This window comes from Herpailurus yagouaroundi, unplaced genomic scaffold, assembly GCF_014898765.1.
Source record: "Herpailurus yagouaroundi ecotype Mexico unplaced genomic scaffold, PumYag 160, whole genome shotgun sequence".
NCBI classification, from domain to species: domain Eukaryota; kingdom Metazoa; phylum Chordata; class Mammalia; order Carnivora; family Felidae; genus Herpailurus; species Herpailurus yagouaroundi.
Genome location: NW_024412401.1, coordinates 42,158,065 through 42,181,628, shown reverse-complemented (window position 1 = coordinate 42,181,628; position 23,564 = coordinate 42,158,065). Strand labels below are relative to the sequence as shown.

General features: G+C 40.9%; 2 long non-coding RNA genes across 3 annotated transcripts in view; both read left to right on the top strand.

Moving 5' to 3' along the window:
• Nucleotides 1-16,338, top strand: part of LOC121034440 (uncharacterized) — a 41,541-nt gene extending 25,203 nt beyond the window's left edge. The window contains exon 4 of one of the 2 annotated variants that reach the window (XR_005792428.1): nucleotides 16,211-16,338. This is a non-coding gene — a long non-coding RNA (uncharacterized LOC121034440). Of the gene's footprint in view, nucleotides 1-3,455; nucleotides 3,491-16,210 lie in introns of those variants that run through there. The other variant, XR_005792429.1, reaches the window with a different exon arrangement.
• A 539-nt stretch (nucleotides 16,339-16,877) lies between these two features.
• On the top strand, nucleotides 16,878-22,580 carry LOC121034439 (uncharacterized). The gene is made up of 3 exons (XR_005792427.1): nucleotides 16,878-16,954; nucleotides 17,521-17,819; nucleotides 22,219-22,580. It is a non-coding gene; the product is annotated as an uncharacterized LOC121034439 (long non-coding RNA).
• The last annotated feature ends 984 nt before the right edge of the window (nucleotides 22,581-23,564 follow it).

Here is a 23,564-nt window from a genome sequence, read left to right as displayed (position 1 = left end):
TTCTCCCTTCAGAGAGTCCCCCTTAAAATTTCTTGCAGGGCTGGTTTAGTGGTCACAAACTCCTTTAATATTTGTTTGTCTGGGAAACTTTTTATCTCTCCTTCTATTTTTAATGACAGCCTTGCTGGATAAAGAATTCTTGGCTGCATATTTTTCTGATTCAGCACATTGAATATACCCTGCCACTTCTTTCTGGCCTGCCAAGTTTCTGTGGCTAGGTCTGCTGCAAACCTGATCTGTCTTCCCTTGTAGGTTAAGGACTTTTTTTTTCCCCTTGCTGCTTTCATGATTCTCTCCTTGCCTGAGTATTTTGTGAATTTTATTATGATATGCCTTGTTGATGGTCAGTTTTTGTTGAATCTAATAGACCTCTGTGCTTCCTGGATTTTGATGTCTGTGTCCTTCTCCAGGTTAGTAAAGTTTTCCACTATGACTTGATCACATAACCCTTCTACCCCTATTTCTCTCTCTTCCTCTTCTGGGACCCCTATGATTCTGATGTTGTTCCTTTTAATGAGCCACTGACTTCTCTAATTCTTAAATAGTGCTCTTTTGCCTTAGTCTTGCTCTTTTTTTCTGCTTCATTATTCTCCATAAGTTTGTCCTCTATATCACTGACTCTCTGTTCTGCCTCATCCATCCTTGCCACGGCAGCATCCATTCGTGATTGCAGGTCAGTTATAGCATTTTTTATTTCATCCTGACTCATATTTACTTCTTTTATCTCCACAGAAAGGGATTCTAATCTATTTTCGACTCCAGCTAGTATTCTTATTACCGTGATTCTAAATTCTGGTTCAGACATCTTGCTTGTATCTGTGTTGGTTAAATCCCTGGCTGTTGTTTCTTCCTGCTCTTTCTTTTGGGGTGAATTCCTTCATTTTGTAATTTTGAAGGGGGAAAAGGAATTAATGAGGTAGAAAAATTAAAATTAAAATTAAAAAAATTAAAATGAAAAAATATTAAAATCAAAAAATTAAAAACACACACACACACAACAATTGGATAAATGATACTAGATCCTAGGTGTGTTTTTGTCTGGGTGGTGAAAGTGGCTTGATAGATTAGAGAAAAAAGGGGAAAGAAGAAAAAGAAAGGAAATCGTTTGAAAATTTGAAAAAATGAATACACTGAAGTAGACTAAAATGAAATGATGGAAGTAAACTAGAATTTGAAAAAATTTACATAAAAGTAAAAAATATAGTAGAAAAAAATTAAAGAAAAATATTTTAATAAAAATTAAAAATAAAGATGACTTTTTTCTTTCTGTATTCAAGAGAAAGAAATGAAAAAGAAAAAAGAAAAAAAGGAAATCGTTTCAAAATTTGAAAAAATGAATACACTGAAGTAGACTAAAATAAAATGATGGAAGTAAAATAGAATTTGAAAAAATTTACACAACAGTAAAAAATATAGTAAAAACAGTAAAAATATTTTTAATAAAAATTGAAAATAAAAATAATTTTTTTCTCTTTATTCAAGAAAAAGAAAAGAAAAGAAAGAGAAAAAAAAGAAAGAAAGAAAATTGAATAGATGGACCTGCTAACAGGCTGAAATAGGACTGAAATTACTTCATTTTCACCTAGAAGTCAGACTATGAAGCACTTCATAGTCCATAAACTAAGCAGGTGGTGAGACTTCTGTTCTTGAAGAGCCAGGTTGGCCCAGTTGGGCGTGGCTTAGTGTAATGGCTCCCTTCTCCACTAGATGGCGCTACTAGCCTACTGGGGTGGATTGTTGTGGCGCTTGTAGGTGCAAATGCTCATGTGCAGGAGTAGTGAAAATGGCGTCATTCAGCTACCCAGTCTCTAGTATCGGAACTCTGTTCTCTCCCATCAGCAATTGTGCACCTGTCCTTTGTCTTCAGCTTTAGTCCACTCTCTGCTTTTACACTGTCCATGATCAAGCCCCAGTTGGTACCTCTCTCCCGAGTTTTGTCTCAGATACGGCTGTTTTCCCTGGCCCCTTACTTCTGAGGGACTGCAGCTTTGACCTGTTCCGCCCCTCTGCAGAGGGTCTCACCAAGCAATGGCCAAATGCCGGCCGCACCCAAGAACGTTTGCAGGACTATGCTGCTGCCCATGCCCAGAGACTGCAGCCAGTGCCAACCTGCCCCAGGAAAAGTTCATGAGATAGTATAGCAGCAGTGTTTCGAGATTATGGAAAATCACAAAATCTCAACACACATCTGGCACCAGACTTCACCCTTAAGGACCTTGTTCCAGCACCAGTGAATGTGGCTGTTCTCTGGGGTCTGCTGGGACCAGGTGGCCTCAATAGTCTCTACCAAATGTCCTTCCAGCAGTGGAGCCCCTTCTCCCCGTGTGGCCCGAGACCCTCCCAGATCCCATTCAACTCCTGGGGATTTGCCCTTCCCACCAGAGCACCACCAGGTATCGAGCTGCAGAGCTGCAGACTCTGCGCTCCCCTTGTTTACAGTCTTAATGGAATTTAACCCCTCTCCTTTCTTCTTTCTCCCTTTTTAGTTTAGTCCCTGTGGCTGTTTCCAATTTTCCACTTTCTCTCCAGCTACTTTTGGAAAGGGGTGCTTTTCCCGTATTCTTGCCATTGTCTCTGTCCTCTTTCCACACGCAAGAGCACCTCCCTGCCCTCCGTGGCTTCTCTCTCCCCCAAGTTCACCTCTCCGTGCTGTGTACCTGCTGAATTCTGTGTTTCAGGTTGTGCAGGTTGTTGTGTTAATCCTCAGATCAGTTTTCTGGATGGTTTAGTGTTGGTCTGGCTGTATTTCACAAATGAGAGACACACACAAAACTTCCATGTGAAGGGAACCATCTTGGCTCCCCCTATATCTGAGATTTCAATAGTTGTCTCTCATTATCTGATAGAACAAACAGAAAGAAATTCACCAAGCATATGGAAGAAATTACTACTAAACTAATTGAACATTACTAATTAATTGAACTTACTTGATGTTTCTAGAATATTCCATCCCCAACAAGAGATTACACTCTCTTCCAGCATACATGGAACATTCACGAACACAGGTAATTGTTTAGACCATAGGAGTCTCAATAAATTTAAAATAATAAGTTTATACAAAACATGTTTTTATCATAATTATATTCGAGATAAAACAACAGAAAAAAATCTGGAAGTTACATATTTGGAAATTTAAATAATACACTTCTGAACAACCAATGGATGAAAGAAATTACACAAAAAATTGAAATTATTTTGAATTCAAATATACATGAAAACAGAACATATCAAAAGACATATGGCCATTTAAAGCAAACTTTATTCCGTGAGTATTGTTGAGTGTAACATAGCTGTGTAAGATATAGGTACAGATGTAGATATAGGCATAGATAGATATAGATAGGTATTGCAGGTCATATATCAAAAATCAGTGCCTATAGAGAATTTTATACCTTTAAATTGTTTATTAATTTACAGGAAAAGTCTAAAAACACTTATTTAATCTTCTTCTTTAGGAGGTTAAAGGAAGAGAAGAAAAGTAAGCTTAAGGTAAGTAGAAATAAAGAAATAACAGAGTGGTAATCAAATGTTTAAAAACTGAACAAATTCAGTAAATCACTGCAGCCAAAAGCTGGTTTGTTTTTGGAGTTTGTTTTGTTTTGTTTTGTTTTGTTTTTGGAAGTCTACAAAACTGAAAAACTTCTAGCTTGACTGATCAAGAAGAAAGAGAGAATGCCCTAATTACCAATATCAGGAACAAAAGAAGGCATCATTTAGACATTACAAACATTGAAAAATAATAAGTGAATAATATGAACTACTTCAAGCCAATAAATTTGATGATATAAATAAAATGGTCAAATGTCTTGAAAGGCAAATCTCATACAAAAAGAATTTCTCTCAGGCTGTGATGCAGTAGCTTGTGTATAAGACCAGTCTCCCACAAAGAACAAAATAGGAAAAGAAGAAGGAGGAGAAGAAAATTTTAAATAATTTTTAAAAAGACACAAGACAACTAACTACTGAGGGAAATGAGGCTGAAATTCCAAGAATCAGAGTGAAGAGAATCATGGAGAGGGTAGCTCACATACAGCACGCACCCACATTATTCCTTAGGGCATTTGCTAATTATTGGAACATGGAGCCAGGTGCCCATTCCTGAGTGGTTAAGTATTCAGCAGAACTGTTGGTGAACTCATAAATCTAAGGAGAAGAAAAAAATGCTTTTGTGACTGCCAACGCAGCCAATACCTAGGGAGCCAAAATTCTAATGAAAAGGATAGTTCACTGAAATGAGCATAATTGTTGGTTTCTCCTTGAGGCATTTGCTAAATTCTTCAATAGTAGAGGTCAGGGGAATAGTAAGCAAGGCATAAAACTTTTGAGTGTAGAACAGTTGTCTTTAAATCTCTCAGAGCTGACAAGATAAAAATTGGAGATGAGAAACCACAAAAGGTTGTGAAGCTGTGGGCAGGGGAACTTATTAAATACCCAAGGATCTCAGTTGGGAATCCATGGAGAGCTTGAATTAAGGAGTGTGCTTAACCAGAGGTAGATGATACTTTGTAAGAACTGCAACTCTGCTTCATATCAACCCTGTTTCTAGTCAGATTAAGGTGATCCACCATCAGTCTATTTTCCACCAAAGGACAGGGTAAACATCTCTGGAGGAAAATAACATGGTAGCATTCAATTAAAAGTTATCTGGCATGTTAAAAAAGGTGACCAAAGGAAAGCATAAAACAGAAGGATACTCACTAGTGACTCAGTTTTCAAAGGCACCAGAAATACAATGAAAAAGAGCTACTTTTTTTTAAAAAAAAGTTTATTTATTTTGAGAGAGAGAAAGAGAATGAGTGAGTGGGAAAGGAGGGGCAGAGAGAGGGAGAGAGAGAATCCCAAGCAAGTCCTGCATTGACAGCATGGAGCCCCCCCATATAGGGCTCAAACTCATGAACAGTGAGATCATGACCTGAGCTAAAACCCAGAGTCGGATGCTGAACTGACTGAACCACTCAGGTGCCTCCAAAAGAGCTCCTTTTTGAGGAAGTCCCTTGAGTATACACAGATGTAAAAGCATAGTAAAATGGATATGTCAGGCTTGTGTATACTGAGAGAATTTACAGAAAACCTAAGTAAATAGAGACATATACCAGTTTCGTGGACAATAGGATTCAATACTCTTCCCATAGTGACCCATGAGTTCATTGCAACCCCAATCAGAATCCCAGTCATTTTTTTTTTAGAAATTGACAAGCTAGCTCTAAAATGTATGTGGAAGTACAGGGGACCTAGAATAATTAAAACAATTTTTGGAAGTAAAGAGAAAAGTGAACGTTTATGTAACAGACTTACTATATTGCTTGAAATAATCAAGGCAGTGTGATATTAGCAAAATAAAAGACTTATAGGCCAAGGAACAGGAGAAAGCGTCTAGAAACAGACCTCTGTTTTTATATACTTCATTGATTTTAGAGAAAGTTTCCAAGGTGATTCAACAGAGACAGAGTATTTTCAATAAATGCTAGTATAACAATAAAGGACGCTTCAACTCAGACAAATAAAAATTTAAAAATAAAAGATGTTTCATAATAGAAGATCTACATATAGCCAAAAGGAACATGAAAAGACCCTCGATAACATAAACATAAAGGAACATAATGCATGTGTTCCTTTAAAACCCAAAACTGAGTAAAACTAATGTGTGATGTGGAAGTCAGGACAGGGCTTACCTGTGGGGGGTAGTAACAAGTGGAAAAGGACACTATGGGGCCTCTGATGTGCTGATAAATTTCTTGGTCTGGGTGTGGGTTGCACATATCTGTTCACTTATGGCTCACGTACATATGTATGCTATACCACAATAAAAAGTCTACTAAATAGATTCAAAGACTGGCTTTATAAGGTTAATAAAGTTATTTTAAAGTTTATCTCCAAGAGTAAGTCATGTGAGAATAGGCAGAAAAATGCTTTGAAAATGAGTAAAGAGAAAGTATTGCTCTGAATTTCAGTTTGTAGGTCTGGTGTCAGGACAACTCGAGTTTTAATCTCAGTTCTACTAGATAATAAATATGTCTCAGTTTCCTTAGCTGAAACATGTATATAATAATTGTACCTATTTCACAGAGCTGTTTGAAAGAATAAATCAGATATAGTTTGTAAAAGTATTAAGCATTGCATGCTGAAATATGTGAGTCATGATCAAGAAATAGTAGCTATGACAGTAATGGTGTTAATAATAATAATAACATAAAAATAATATTGATATGAACCAAAGTTAACTTAAAAATAGAATAGTGGTAGAGGAACAGGTTGATGTATTATTTTTAAATGTTCATAAACCGATCTGAGCATATATATGAATCAATATATAACACTGGTAGCATTTCAAATCAATGGGGATTGGATGAATTGTATCATAAATCATTTTCAAATTCAAAGGCAGACAGCAAAAAGAGATAAAAATTTTTGTGAGGCATACATGACAGACAAAGGATGATATATAAAACCAATGAAAAAAAGAGATAAACATTGCAGTTGAAAGTGAATCAGAGGACCCAATTAAGAAAATCACAAAAGAAACATATATATATATGAGTTGAGTATGCAAAGAAAGTATATTATACCTCACAGAGGGATTATATTAAGACAAGTCATATTTTTTGCTTATTCAATTGCTATTAAATATCATATATTTATATTACCTTTGTGAGGAAATGGACATATATTGCTTTTGGGAGTACCAGTTAATAGCATGTTTTTGAAAGACAATTTAAAAATGTGTATCAAAAGGCTTAAACTTGTATATCCTCGTTGATCGAGAAATTACTCCTGCTGAATTTATCAAACAGAAATAATCATGATCACACTCAAAGATTTGGCTATAAAGAGAGAAATTGCCTTGTTTGTAATAAAAACTTTTAGACATAACTGTAGTTCCAGTAATAGAAAATTATTTTATTCATCCAAGGAAATACTTTTCAGCATTGACAGTGATGTTAGGAAATAACTTTAAAGACAAGGTGATTTTTACAATATCCCCTTCGATTTCAAAAAGCCGGTGATAAAACAATATGGATAGTATGACCATATTTTTGCAAAATAAACACTTACATATGTTTGGAGAGAAGACTAGAGGTAGAGTCCACCAAAATGTTAACAAGAGTTGCATCAGAGTGACCAAATTATGCATGATTTTAATTATTCCATTCTGTATGTATATTTTCTTAAGATTTTTAGAAGGTGTGTATATTACTTTACAATAAAAAGGAGAGCAATAATATTTCAATGTAATCTGTGTAAAGATAACAGCACCCATAAAATACTTATTCTAGTATTAAAATGAAGGGGGTTACAAATGCTCTTTGTAGGGATGAAGTTGATGTTTGAGTTTCGAGGTTAAAAAAAACAGACAATAGGTATTCAAAAATTGTGGAGACTCTTCAAGCAGGCAAGAGAGACAGTATGGAAAAAGGACAAGGGGATTTAAGCCCTTTTGCAGAGAATGGACAAACACTGAAAGTCAAGTTACTATATCTCTACTTTTTCGTTGGTCTGGGTTAGAGGCAAAGTTGGAGACGTAAGCAAAAGCCAGGTCAAGCTAGGTCAGTCCATCGTGTCATGCAAGGAGACTGAATCTTCCAACAGATGGAAAACCACTGAATTAGCAGAGAGCACGATCAGATCTGGGTTTCAGAAGCATCCCTCTGGCAACATTTTCGGGGATGAATGGCATTGCTTAAGAGCAAATGGAGATCGGATACTTCAGATGCCTTCGCGATGGTCCATGCACTGGTGACAGCTTGCAAAAAGGCAGTTATTAAAGTTGGCCAGAGAGGGTTGAGTGTGAGAGAAATTTAGGGTGTAGAAGTAACAAGCCTTGGTGACTCTGAAGGTGCAGAAATGAAAGTGAGGAAAACATCAAGGAAGCCCCAGTATGTTATTTTGAACACATGGCGTACAGATGAAGTAATGTTTTCCTTGTTGTACCTAGAGGCTTTCTACTTACCAGACATCTATGGAGTACACACACTCGCACGATTCATTAAAAACATTGATACATCTTTAAAGTTAACCAAACCAGACCAAAACAAGCAATAGAAAAGCTACTGGTAAATAAGAGAGTAAGCAACGAGAAGAGCTGAGAAACCCAAAATTAACAAAGAAAATAGAAAAGAGGTGAAGCTTGTTTAGGTACCTAGTAAGACCTTTTGGCCAAGAGAAAAATATTAGGGACTCTAAGATTCAGCTCATTAAGAAACAGCAGTGTTTAGGGGCACCTGGGTGGCTCAGTGGTTAAGTGTCTGACTTCTGATTTTGGCTCAGGTCATGATCTCACAATTTGTGGGATGGAGCCTGACATCAGGCTCTGTGCCGACAGTGCAGAGCCTGCTTAGGATTCTCTCTCTCTTTCTCTCTCTCTCTCTCTCTCTCTCTCCCTCCCTCTCTGCCCACTCCCCTGCTTTCCCTCTCTCTCTCAAAAATAAATAGATAAACTTGAAAAAAAAAGAACAGTGTTTATTTTGTACTACAGATTCTGGTCTTCATGTGGAACCACACTGTTTTCCTAAAAGAGCAAAAAAAAAAAAAAAAAAAAAAGAATTAAAAGTACTACTTTTCCATATTGGAGAAGGCAACTTGATTTCTTCCATTCTTTGTTTCATTTGTATTTAAAGTTCTTTTCACGATTGTTGCTGCTTTCTAAAAGCAAAACTATGGCATTATATAAGCTCTCACTGTAATCGTGACTTTTTTCTGGTGTGCTGGTGTGGGCAGGAAGGTACCTTGGGCGGAGCAGAATGTACCATTTTGCTAGTCATGACAGCTTTTCTTGGTGCCTTTAGCACCCACTCTTATCACAGCTCCTGATGCAACATATAGGAAGTATTTATTTCTTTCTCCCCCATTCGATGAGGCAGGGGCTTTGTTAGGTAGGTAGATAGAGAAATGGAGAGAGGGAGGGAGAGAGAGATGAGTAGATAGGTGTATGAATTCATTCATTCGATAAATGTTCACTGAGTGCCCACTGTGTGCCATGGAATCATGGTCCAGTTCCTAACACGATGAAACACACACGTCCCAGTCTCCAACACCAGTGCCTAACACTGGCCAGGACAATTAGCAGGAGCCCCAAAATACACAATCACCTAGATGTGATCTGTATTTCGGCCTCGATCATTTGTCTTCTGTGGGACCCTGCACATGTTGCTTTATCTCGGAGCCTTCCGTTTTCATGCAAAAGTTGGACGAGCTGAGGGCGGGTAAAGGGAGTGGGGTGGTATCGATGCAGAGTTCTCTCTAAAGTGAATGACTATGGGAGGCAGCTTGTCCTGTATCTCCAGTCTGATTGTCGCACGGCCTGAGGAGTTGTCAAGTATGTGGATCTGATAATGACAGTGAGGAAGGACTTGGAGGTGGACGTGTTTCTTATTCATGGGGGAAGCCAAACGCCTGGTGATAAAGAGCACAGACTGTGGCGCCATCTGACTCAAAATTCTGATGCTAAAAGTTCTTGTCCCGCTTGTCATCCAACTTTGGTCAAATTCCTTAGTTTCTTTCCTCCTTTCTGCAGTGGAGGTCACAATACCTACCATTTATTGAGTATGTACTAAATTCCGGGCCCTGTGATGCAAACTCATCCAATCTTCAAACTGTCTCTGTGGAAGAGACAATGCCTTAATCTCCACTTTACGTAAGAAAGCTGAGACACAGAGAGGCCAAGTAACTGGCCCAAAGTCGCACAGTTAATAAATGGTAAGCAGGCAGATGCCAGGACCGAGCCCCTAAACATTGCTCTGCCTCTCTCTGTAAGTAAGATGATGCGGTAATACAACGCTAAGGTATAAATATGAAAAAGTGCTGTGGGAATTGTTTAAGCTAAGAAGCAGTAGTCGTGAGTTGCTGGCCCAAGAAAAACATCATTATTATGATGATAACTACCATTCCCAAGTATGCATGATAGAGTAGGCAGTAACTAGGGTGCTTTATAGACTTCATTCCATTAAATCTTCACACCTGCCCTGCCAGGAGGTTATTACTCTTCTTACTTTATGGGGGAGGAAAGTGAGAAGTTAAATAACCTGTCGAATGTCCCACTGGTTAGTAAGGGGCAGGGCCAGAATTCAGACCCGCCTGACGGAGAACCGGGCCCCTACCTCGACGCCCCAGTGTCCGTCCACAGGTGAAGGACCAGAGGCAGGAAAGGAAAGGCACGTGAGGCTCTTACTCCAAGGTTGCACAGTGCAGAGATGGCGGACAATAAAGCTGAAGCATAAGCTAGGGCAGATGCAACATGTACACTGAGATTTCACCTTGAAGACAATGGTGAACCATTCATACGTAAGCCAGAGTATGACCAGAAATCATGCCACGAACACGACTCACAAACCTCCATCTTTGTTGCTGCCGGCATTTGAACCCCTCCAACCTCCAAATGCATTCCTTAAACACTGGCAAAAAGTGTTCCCTGAGTACGCAGGCTATAGTACTTCTATCTTCCCCTGGATTTTCACAGGATTTACTGACAGAGCCTCTCACTGAATATCGAGCGGTATTTATGTTTTACTGCCTATTACTTGTCCTTTCATCTCGGTTGCAATTTCCTAGAAAACTGGCATTGTGTCTAAGGTTTCTGTGTGGTAAGTGCCTGTCTTCGTGACCGCACGTAGTAGTACTTTAAAAATGCTAACTATTGGTGACAGAATGGATGTGGCATCATTTTAAAAAGACTGCCTCCTCTCCAAAGGAGTAAGCTACGAGAGAAAGTTTCTCTTAGTCAGGAGTCAGAGAAGATCTGAACACATCTCAAGGTGATCGAGGGTGACCAGACTGGGAGAAATTCCCCTCTACCTTGAACCCCGATTTTCTCATCTATCCAAAAGAACCAACACTTCCTCTGAGGACAGTATGTTTAAAAGGAAGGGAAAACACCAGGGACCATGCTGAGCATGTAGTAGGGCTGTACTAATGGCTTGAAGGTGGGAGTATGATGTAGTTTTGGAATCAGAACATCTTACGTTTAAATCCATGTTCCATCTGGATGCAGGACACTTGTTATAGGCTGAATTGTGTTCCCTCAAAATTCATATGTTGAACTCCCGCCCCTCATACCTCAGAATGTGACTGTATTTGGAGATCTGGCCTTTAAAGAGGTGATTAAGGTAAAATGAATTCATACGGGTAGGCCTTAATTCAATATGACTGGTGTCATTACGGAGGAGATTAGAACACAGACGCACATAGAGGGATGATGATGTGAAGCCGCAGGGAGAGGACCGCCATGTGCAACTCAAGAACAGAGCCGTAGAAGAAACCAACCCAGGGGTGCCTGGGTGGCTCACAGGGTTGAGTGTCCGACTCTTGATTTTGGCTCAGGTCATAATCTCATGGTTCATGGGATCGAGCCCCCAGGTCAAGCTCAGCAATGATGCCATGGATCCTTCCTAGGGTTCTTTCTCTTCCTCTCTCTCTGCCCCTCACCGGCTCTCTCTCTCTTTCTATAGGTAGGTAGGTAGATAGATAGATAGACAGATAGATAGATAGATAAAAACTAACCTTGCCAACCCGTCTCCAACTTCCAGCTTCCAGGAAGAAAGACTAAGAAAACAGATTTCTATTATTTAAAGCACCCAGTGTATGGAACTTTGCTATGACAGCCCTAGATGACTGATACACTATTTAACTTCTTTGAGGCTCAGTTTACTGCCGTATAAAAACGGCTATCCATCCCGATCTTCAGGGAAGTGTTGCAAGGCTTAGACATGATTTATGGAAGGCAGGTATGGGCACTCTATGAATGATGTCTGGAAGTTGTAGTGACGACCATAATAGTAGAAAGAGGGTTGGTGATAGGAAAAATATTGTTGACTCTAGCCCACAGGGCCATTGAGGGGATCAATTGAGGGGATGATAATTTTGATGAGGAATATAAACTTCATCCTCCGGAATCAAAGTGCCTGAATGTGAACCTTGGCTTCACCACTGACAATGTACGTGATCTTGACTATTCTAAATCTCCCCAGGTTTCGATTCCCAACCCATTAAACATAACACATAGCCCACTGCATTGAGTTGTTAAGAATGGTTAACACCATGGGATACTTATTACTATGTGTCAGGACCTGTCTTAAGCCCTGTATTAACTTATTTAATATGCACAAATGGTTGGGGATTTGGTAATTTGGTTATCCCTATTTTTATAAAGTAAAGAATCTATGGCATAGAGTGAGAAAGTCTTCAAGTCACAGAGTTAGCGAAAGGTGTAGCTGGCATTCAAACTTGCACAGAAAAACGGAAATGAACGAGTAGAATGGTAGCTCATTAAACATTATCTCTTTGAACTTATTGTTCCTTCCTAGGCTTTGTTGCCGGTTTCCTCTTCAACTGGAAGGAAGCGTGGGTCGCGTTCCTACCAGGACTGGAATCTTAATCAGAGAGTGTTTGGAGACCTGTCCACTTCTGAAACAATACACTGGCATAAACGCCTTCGAGGGCTTTCCTTCAATTCCTGGCTCCCCTGGGGTAGACGTTAGTGCTCTCTGACTCCTGAGCACATGGTTCTGGCCCCTTGTGGGAGAGTGGGGCCATGTGACTAGGTCATCCAATGTAGGATGGACAAAAGTTTTGTGTGTCGCTATTAGAGCATTTAACTGCTAGTGTGAGACCCTTCTGAACTCAGTTTCCCCTTGACACAATGACCAGCCGTGGTTGTGAGGCTGCCTGTTCTGTCACCTGGATTCTTGAAAGACAGCAATGGCCGCAACATACTTCTGACACACAATAGACATGCGGCTTAAATGGGAAATAAGTTCTTGTTGATTTAAGCCACTGAGATTTCAGAGTTGATTGTTACTACAGTGCAACAGTCCACCTTAACTGATGCATCCATCCAATTTGCTCATTTCAATGTCCCGCCTCTTCCTCCTGGGAATCTTCTCTGCTTAATCACAACGCCCCAGGTCTTCTATCTCCTCCTCTGTTACTACCTCTTTCCTTCTACTTTTCGTTCTGTCTTTCGGTCCTGTGCAATTCCTTTCTACAGTCTTCCTTCAGTGGGGGTGTCTCCCTGGGGAAACATGAGTATACTTGAATCATTCTGTCTGCCCTCCTCCTGTTTCAAACAAGGCTCAGAATGTGGAACCCATCCTAGGTTCTGCTCATGAAATGCAGCCACTAGAGCCTGATTTCTGAGGACTTAGACACACTCTGGGTAACTGCAGCCAAATCAAGCACTGCAGAACTTATCTTTCCAATGATAAGGCTGTGTCCAGCCATGACCGCATGGAGTATGTCCACTTAACAAGGACAAGAGAAGCCGATTTGTCCCTAAAGGGCTTTGAAATTCACTCCACTAGCATGAAACGGGTCAATAAAAACAAGAAATGAAATTGAGGTCAGAGACTTTCTCTGGAGAGACAGTAAATAGCATCTGAGGCCTCCTCCACACCCCTGTCCCCACGGTGCTGCTGCAGCTTCATCGGCAAGGTGCCGATTAATAGCCAGAGGAAATGTCACTGCTGTGTGGTGTCCTGGGAACCACGGTCCTCTTTTCCCAGGAGGAAAGAGGGAGCTGTGAGGAAATTCTGCAAGCCAGGCTGCAGCCATCACAGGCAAGATTGCTTCAATTGCTAGTTCTATATTTGTAGCTAAAATCCCAGGGCTATATTCATTGATTATAATTGGGGATTTGGCTAGGGTGTAAGCATTTTAAGGGCAGGGATTAGATCTCGTTGAAGATTATCTTCAGTACCTTGCACGGTCCATGCCATAGAATAAATGCTTATGATTTTTGATGAGTGATTCAGTGGATATATGGATGTCTTAGTCTATTCGGACTGCTGTAACTAAAACACTGGGTGGTTTATAAATTAATTAATTTATTTATTTATTCATCACAATTCTGGAGGCTGGAAAATCCAAGGTTATGGCATTCACAGATTTGGTGTCTGGTGACAACCTGCTCCCTAGATGGCTGTTATTTCTAATGTCACTTCACATGGCAGGAAGACAAGGGAAACTCTGTCAGTCCTATTTTATAAGAGCATGGGTCTCACTCATGAGGGCTCTGTCTTCCTGTCTTAATCACCTCCCAAAGGCCCCCACCTCCTACTACCATCACCTTGAGGGTTCGTATTTTAACATATGAATTTCGGGGGGGATGCAAATGGTTAAAAAACATAAGTTGTTCGTTGGCTGTGTCCTCTATTAAATTATATCTATTCTGTCATGTGCACACGTGTATCCCCCACATTTGCCACAGCGTCCTGCTCAGAGCACCCCAATAAATGTTTGTGCAATTAATGGTCTAGCCATCTTTTACATTAGGAGAGGCAAATGTTGCCTGGGTGAGAAAAGTCCACTCATACAATTAATTAAACACTTACCGAGTGTTGGCTGTGTGACTGTCCCTGCCAGCGACAGGGTTGAGGACACCAATGAGGCAAGACTCTGCTCTCCTCACTTTAGTGAAGAAGATAGGGCTTCCTGCTAAGGATCTGCAGGGCAGTAAGTAAAGAAAGCATGGGGGCAAATGAAAAAGAGAAAAAATCTTCCCCAAAGACTGAAGGAGAGCAAGATACGGCCTCTGAGAGTGATGACCCTTGATGGGAGGGCTCAGGAGATGACAGGAGTTTGCTGTGTGGATCTGTCAGAGGAAGGGTATTCCAGACAGAGTTTCTATCCATTTTAACACCTGGCCTTTCTGATAACCCTGGACATCTAACCAGCACAGGGACTGTGGGCCATCCTGAAAACCTTCCTCCAAACTTGGGCTTCCTGAATCTTAACAAGATACACTCTTCAATATGGTTTGTTCCATCTTTCAAAGCTCTATCAAGCCTCATCCCCTCTGGGAAACCTTCAGACTAATCTAGCAAAGATTTCTACTCTGTGGGCTCAGAATCTATCAGCTCTGTCTCAAGCAAGCTGTGTGATCTCAGGGAAGTCACCTTCATTTTTTTTCATCTGCTAAATTAGGGTTTCAAGAATACCCTTCCCTCGAAATCACAGGATAATTAATGACACAGCACCTGGTAGTTCATCAACCTTTCAGTTCCTTGTTTTTTGTTTTTCTCATCTATGAAATGTTATGATAATAAAATGAGCCAACAAAGGTAGAACACTTAGAACAGTGAGCGGCACACAGCAAGCATATATGAGTGTTAACTATTATAATTCCTACTACATGACATGTCCATTCCTTAATAGATACTGCTTGGTATTAATTACAATAATAGTACATGAGAGCCCTCTTTATTACTCTGAACCTTCTTCCCACACTGATCTTGATCATTAAAGAATTGGTGGCCTGAGATCAGAGTTCCTGTTTGGGAATTCTAACTCCTGGCCCATGGTCCTTTGGTCATGGCACCAGCCAGCATGCTCCTTAGTTAAGAATCAAGGCTGGTGAACCATCCAAGCTTCAGGCGCTCAGCTCCTCTGAGCCTCCTGCCCTCCTCCTGGCTAGAGAACACCGTGGGCTCTGCCTTTTCCCCAGCAATGCTGGCAACATAGGATCTTATGCTGCTAAAAATATGCAGCTCAGGATTCAAGGTGAACCAGATGGACTGATTTTCAACTTGAACAAAAGATGAGACAGAAAGAATGTAGTATTTAGTGGCTTCTGCTTGGGGTTGAGCGGGCTGGGAGAGGTAAGGTTTTATCTTAACTACTAAAGGATATTTTTTAATCCAATAGAGTTTCTAACTGGTTTGGTCAACAGTTATTAATGTAGATTCACTAGCAACGCCTTCTTAATGGAAGAGGGTGAGAAGCTTCTCAATTTGAGACACAGTCCCTCTGGCATTAAGGACTTACCCGTCTTCCAACTTGACTTTTATCTCTGGGCTTCCTCCCTGGTGATTCCTGGTCCTTGATGGTTACAGAAACTTAAGATTCAAAAACACTTAGAACCTTGTCTTCTAGGGGATTCTGTGAATCATGAGTTCTGAACTAAAACTACATATGTAATATTTCTCCAGCAATAATGATGGGAGGTGTAGGTGCAGGGTTTGCTCTGTATGGTTTACAGTGGACCTACAGCATATTTTGGTAACTAGGAATGCAGAGACTGAAGAAATGAAAATATTGCAAGAAATGTTGCAGCGCTTGGTATATTTAGTGAATAAAAAAGTAAAGAAAGTCTGAAGCCATGCACCATGGAAATCATCTTGATAATTTTCTAATGTTGACAATCGGTATCTATTGAAAATTTTGGCTAGATCATAGGCTAGATACTTTCCAATGCAACACTCCCTATAATCCTCATCAGCAGGGTGGTGACAAAGGAAGCAGTATGAGGCTCAGAAGAACTAGTAAGTTTGCCTAAGACCACACAACCAGGCAATGAAGAAGGAAGGATCAGACCAGGTCTCCAACATCAATGTCCTGGATGCTACAGCCAAGTCTGTCTTTAAGTCCAGGGACAACCAGAGTTTGAATTCTGGGAGTATGGCAGAGTGGGGTTTGTCCAGGTGGAGTCCCCAGTCTGCAGTATTGGTGTCATACGGGAACTTGCTAGAAATGCAAGTGCTCTGGCCCACCCAGACACACTGAATCAACAACCCTGGGGGTAGAACCAAGCCATCTGGACTTTTCAGCAAGTCCTTTGCATGATTCTGACGACGACTGTTGTGTCAGTAACGTTGGCCACAGCCTCAGAAAGGCAAAGGAAATTGCCTACAATCCTAGAACAGCACTAGGTTTTGAAATGAGGTTCGTCTTCCCTTAAACTTGTAATGTTGCATGAGGTGTTTTCTAGTGTAGAATAAGTTCTTTAGTGTCTGAGCTTTAGTTTTCTTAGCTGCCAATTAAAAACAGTGGCCAAAGATGAAGATTCTGGAAATCATTAGCATATCTCCTATTTACTAGTCATGTGGCACAGGCAATTTGTTAATCTCTTTGTGATCTGGTTCCTCACCTGCTAAATGCCTCTTCAGGCTGTCGTGGCCATCAGTGAGAAACTGCCTGATCAGTACCTTTGCACAGTGCCTGGCACAGAAAAGAAGCTCAGTGACATGTGAGTCTGTTCGTGGACATTAATTGCTCATCTTCTTTCTCTCTAAATAAAATGGACAATATCCTTACCCAGTGCCTGGAGCATAGTAGGTGCACAGTAAATGCTCAGTCCTTATGGTTCTTTCTAATGGAGGCTTCTTTTATTCTCCTTGACAAGGTAAGTATCTCCCCAAGTGGTGTTTCACCTCCTGGATCTTCTTCCTGCAGCCAACTCCCTTAATGTCAAGCAGTGAAAATGGATCCCCAGGAAATAAATTCCAAAGCTATTGTAATGGAAAGAGTCAGCTTCAGTCAACTTTACCATTAAACTCTTAATAAGAGAGTCTGCCCTATAAGGGAGTCGCCTTGCAGCACTTTCTCCTAAGAACTCTGGTTATTAACTATAACTCCCTGGAGATGTACTGCCCCCCCCCCCCCTTCAGAGCAGCCTCTGTTTTTCTCTAAGGAAGCCCTGGCGAGTCTCTGCATCCCACTTGGTAAAACAGTGATTTAATAAGATGCTTAATTATATTTGAACCAACAACGATATTTTATGGAATACTGTAATTGCATTTTCCATTTTGCTAGAAAATCGAACGCTGAGAAGCCTGTGAACTTGTCACATCAGTGTGCAGCCTGGACAACTGACAGACCCAACACCAAATGCTGTGGTTCCTTTTGCAATCGTCTGTAATTCTCCAACTCTGAGCAACAGGTTTGGAGGTCTCTCTGAACCCAGCTCCAGAGGAAACACTCGATACACAAGTATAACTTAATTGGCGATGTAGATGCGGACATTAAGGAAGGCTGGGTAGACAGGAATTGTATACAAAGAGCCTACAGCTACTAATGTATAATCTTGTAACAAAACTGCACCATCACCTCTGGTAAGTCTTAATTTACTTATGTCTGAAATAAGAATAATAATAATGCCCATGCTGCTGGTAACGGAGAGGTTTAAAAGATACCACTGTAGCTAATGGCTGGACCTAGTCGGTATGCAATAAAACAAGAGTCTTCCCTTTGGTCCAAGGAGACAGCCTAGAAAAACTGACTTCAGTGTTTAAAAACAAACAGGAAAACAAAGAAAAGTGGGACAACAATGCCCCCAGACTTTGCTTAGAGGAAGGCTCAGAATAATTAAAGCAAAGTCATGCTGGTGCTCTGCCCGTCTGTGCTTATCACTCAGCTCCTTGGCACAGTTCTGCATTGTCTTTACCTTTGTCCCCTACCGGCTGCAGATAGCGCCGGTGACAAATTGCTGTTTCCATGAATCACAGGGCTGTTAATCCCCACCGTGTCTCCTTAAAACACATCCCTGCATATCGCGTGATGCTGTGCTTTCTTTACAAATCTTTTAGTTGCCTAGTTACTGGGCTAATATTGATAATACCTGCTGCATTGCGTACCCAGCTCCTCTCTGTGGTATGCGGGGTCCCCAAAGCACCCTGTGGGCATGCGTCTGTCCCCAAACTGCTCCATGGGAGTTTTTCAAAAGATAGGCTTCAGCTTTCTCTGTTCTCAATACCTCATACACATCAAGACGTGGCCCATTAGGGGCGCCTGGTGGCTCGGTAGGTTAGCCATTCGACCTTGGTTTCGGCTCAGGTCATGATCTCACAGTCCTTGAGTTCGAGCCCCGTATCGGGCTCCATGCTGATAGCATGGAGCCTGCTTGGTTTTCTCTCTCTCTCTCCCTCTCTCTGCTCCTCCCCTGCTTGGGCTCTCTCTGTCTCTCAAAATAAATAAATCAGTTAAAAATTTTTAAGACATGGCCCATTATAAGCACCAAGGCAGTTTGGATGACATGGATGTGTCCCAAATTTGGGACCAGAAGTTTATAATCTTAAGAGTCTTTTAGAGTCTTTAATTTTTTAAAGAGTTTACGTTTCCATACTAAAAACAAACCTGCTCATTATTTAAAAGTTGCAAATCATTAGGGGTGCTTGGGTGTCAGTCAGTTAAGTGTCTGACTTCAGCTCAGGTCACGATCTCGTGGTTCACCAGTTTGAGCCCCACGTCGGGCTCCGTGTTGACAGCTCAGAGCCTGGAGCCTGCTTCAGATTCTGTGTCTTCCTCTCTCGGCCCCTCCCCCACTCATGCTCTGTCTCCCTCCCAAAAATAAATTTAAAAAAATATTAAAAATGAAAAAAACATTAAAGTTAAGAGAAGAATAAAACATTATATATCTACATAAATATAGATAGGCATCTTTTTATCTAGATATAAATATACATATATAAGTATAGATATAATATCACCTAAAGATAATCTCTATGAATGCCATGACACATTTCCTCCCAATGTTTTTTTCTATTCATAGTTATTTTTTTAAATTTTGGTGTTTATAAGATAGCACTTACGTGAACCTTTTAAACTATCCTCTCTATACGCATGCTTTCCTGATAGATTCTCTCTATAAACATAATTTAAGTGACTGCATACTACTCCTCTGAGTAGAGGCATCAGCTTCCTTGACGCTTCCTCTAATGTTGTCCTTACAGTGTTTTTAATTTTAAATTGCTTCTTATCATAAGTAATTCTATGACGGACTACATTATAGGGCCCATAAAGCTGCCATTCCAGCAGAAGGAGATAGATCATAAACAAGAAATGTAATAAATAAATGAAATAGTACATAAGGGATAAAGGGGAGAGAGGACAGTAGAGGGACAGTTGCTGCTTTAAATACAGTGGTCAGGGTAGGCCTCACTAAGACTGAAGACTGGCAGGAAATAAGGAGGTCAGACACCCCCAGATCTGGTAGAAGATCCTTTCCGGAAACAAAAAAAAAAAAAAAAAAAGAAGAAGAAGCATGCAAAGGCTTTGAAGTAGAAGAATTAACAAGTGGAGACAAAGATAATTTAGTGTAATTGTGCAGGGTCTTGCAGTCTGTGGCAGAACAGCCCCAGGCTGCTGAGATTCCATCTCAAGTGCCAAAGTTTCCGAACCTGGAAGCATCAGATGACAGAGTGAGCAGGCAGTCTTAACACTGCCCCTAGTCTAACTAAGCCTTCCACAGGTTTCTTCCTGAACACGACCTGCCTTTTCGTAGAGCGTTTGCTTCAGAAAACTTCCAGTCTTAAATTCTTTCTCTGTCCCTTTGAGATGTAAATCTTCTCCCAGACTGTTGCAAGTTTTATAACCCAGAAATGTCTTTCTCAAGGGCCTGGGAGCCATCTTTAAAATATACTCATCTGAGGAGAGAGTGCGCCTACTTCCTAGTCTCATCTCCATCACTAGTCGTGCCAACGTTATCATCTCTCACTTGGAATACTGCAATGACTTCTTAACCAGTCCTCTACGTGTTTACTCCTCATTGTTTATTCTCTATAGAGCAGGCAGAGAGCTCTTTTGAAAGTCACACTGTATCCTTCCTCTACCCAGGAACCTCCAGTTGTTTTCCATTACCCTTTCCATAAATTCCTAAGTCTTTCCTGGCTCCCCAAGGCCCCGCCTACTTCTCTGACTCAACACTATGCTCTTAGGTTCTCTTTCACTCCATCCCAGCCATTTCGGCCAATAACCCATCCACCCCGAGGGCCTCGGACCCTGCTGTTGGTACGGTGCAGATTCTCTGTATGGCTTCCATTCTAACTATTCAGCTACCTCCTGACATATGCTTTCCTCAACCCATCTAATTGCCCCGTCTGAAATGTTAATTTTGTCACTGCAGCTTGCTTTCCTAATACATACCTACCAGGACCAGACATTATGCATTTATTATTGCCTAACTCCGCCTCCTCTCTAGAAGGTAAGTTCCATTTTGTTCACTCCTACATTTTTTGTAGCCTCACAAGTGAACAGTAAGTGTTGAGAGAGTGAAGGATAAGTAAAAGACTCTGAGGTGTCTGGTTGTTTAAAAACAATGGTTCAACTTCCTCAGTTTACTTATCCACCAAATCCTTTTCCATGTAACACTTCTCAATATGGAGCAAAATCAAAAGCACAGATAGTGGCAGCTTAAAGGTGGCTGAAAGATCTTTGATCTTGCTCTCATCATGAAGCAGGGTCTATGTTGTCTCTACTTGAATGTGGGTAGTCCCTACGATCGCTTTCTGCAGTAGAATGTGGCAGAAATGGTGCCATACCAGTTTTCTGGGTGCAGATTGTAAGAAACTGTCAGCATCCACCTCCTGCCCCTTGGAAAACTCTCTTAGAGCCCTGAGGTGCCATATGCCAAGTCTGATTATCCTGCTAATGCCGTGCTGGAAGGGTGTGCACCCATAGGTGCTCCAGTCAGCAGTCTCAGCGGAGCACAGCCTTCTAGCCATAGTCCCAAGGCACCAGACAAATGAAAGTAGGTATCTTGCACTCTCCACACCAGCCCGTCTGCCAGGGAAATACTACGGTCTCCACTGAGACAGAAGAGAAGGATCTGCTATGGAGCCCAGTCTAATTTCCTCACCACAAAAGCATGAGACGTACGAAAATGATTAATGTTTTAAAAACAACAAACCAAGCTACCTTTGGGTAATTTTTAGGGAGCCATAGATTACTGGAATACTGATACGATCCATTCTTTTCATTTGGAGAGGAAAAAACAAAAAAGACCTGGAGAGGAGAAAGTCACTTTGCCAAGGTGTCTTAGTGGATTCATAGCAGAACTGGGACCAGAACCCCTATCTATCCAGTGTTCTTGCCATGAGCAAAGCGTTTTAGGGGTTGCTCTGGATCCCTTCCTCCTTCTCTCACATGGGCTGTCCCCTTCAGTTTAAAGCAACATTTGTTGAATACACTGTGGGTGTCAAGCCAGACCTGGGAACATGTACATACTCATTTCATTCAGTCTCTCTAGCCAGAGGAGTTCTTTAGGAACCAGCCAGTGTGGACCAGCAAAGAGGGATGTCATCAAAGCTATAAAATGAGAGGCAAGTCCAGCCAGAGTGTAAATTGACCAGAATATATTTCATTCTCCTGGCTGCGAGGCCTCACACTTTTGAATGAATATGTGCTTAACTATTTATAATTGACCTTTGCACAAAGGAACATGAAATTTTTATAGCCCAAAGCTTCATTTATTAACTTTACTGGAGTGTAAAATATTTCTGTTTGCCATAAATTTATACCAGGACAAACAATATATATGCTAATTAGTAGTCATGTCGTTGTCTGCACGCTGTTGTGTTGGCCGGTCATTTCCAACAGGCAAAATAGCAGAATTCAATCGACAGATGACAATTGAATGGCTTGATACTCGCTGTTCAAACAGTGAAGTCTGGAGTGGTGAATTAATGGTGTTCATTATAACGAGTCCATTTCCTTTTCATTTCCTTTATAAATTAGTCCAGGTAACACGCTGAGTCCCTTCAAGAATGGCTCCCGGGAACCTGCTGAGATACACCTGCAAAACCCACAACTCAGCAGAATCCCTCCGGCTCTCATCCTGTGGTTTTCATGTTCCTTCTGGAGTTTCAAAAACTCACTGATGTTTCAGGTGTGGAAGGAACCTTAGAGATCATCTCTACTGGTTTCACAGAGAAGGGGACTGAGACTGAGAGTGGTTAAGCGTGTTGCCCAGGGTCACATAGAAAGGCAGCGTTGGAGTCAGAGCTCAGGAGTAGGTCTCAGTAAAAAATAAAGCTGGGAAACCCCTGAGCGATCATCACTGTGTCCTATCTATTTAAGAGGTGGTAAAATAAAGGATCGAGGAGGACAAGTTCAAATGCTATAGACCTCATGGAGCCTAAACAGAACTTGAGGCTTCACTCTACTCATTCATGTGTCCATCAATTTAAGAGATGTTTACTGAGTACCTACTATGTGCTAGGTGCTGGGGGTGAAATGGTTATCCAAGTACACATAGCCCCTTCCCTCACAGAGTCTAAAATATAGGGCAAGAAATATATATCAATCAAATTGTCACACAAGCATATACTAGCAAAATGTGATGGGCACTATGAGTGTTAGAAGGGTGGGATATGGTCTAGTCAAAGGGGCTAGATATCATATGAGGGCTGAGATTGAATGAATAGAGATTGATAGGTGAAGTGTGTTGAGGTGGGTAAAACATAATTCTAAACAGAGGGAATGGCATGTGCAAGGGGCCTGAGGTACGAAGAAGCTTGGCCCATTACAGTAATTACAGAAAGCTTGTGATGGATGTGTGCCCAGAATGAGAAGGGATGAGTCTGGTAAGGTGGTCCCAGTTTTGATCATATCAAACTTTGTGGGGTTTAGTTCTTTGTCCTAAGACATAGGGAGAGCAAATCAAGGCTTAGAGGGGCATGCAAATGGCATGCAAAAATAGAACACTTTGTTTCCATTGTAGCACATGTTATATTGAATTTCAATGTTGCTCCCATGGTTGGTCCTTAAGTGTAACCATTGCTTGAATCATGTCTATTTCTATCTTATATTTACAGCACCTAGTTCTTGGTATGTAAAGGAAATTTGTTCAGTTCTTGGTATGTAAAGTAAATTTGGAATGCTGCCTGCTGCATGAAAACACAATTTTCCCATCATCACCTACAAAACATTGGCAAAGAAGGGCCGACTGTTTTGTCTTTATATCACATGGATTATTCCTTCCCTTCTCCATCATGATATAAGTGTGAAGATGCAAAATATCCCAAAGCCGATCCTTCTTCGTCTTTGCTAACAACAAATAAGCCATTTTACTTCTCAGAACA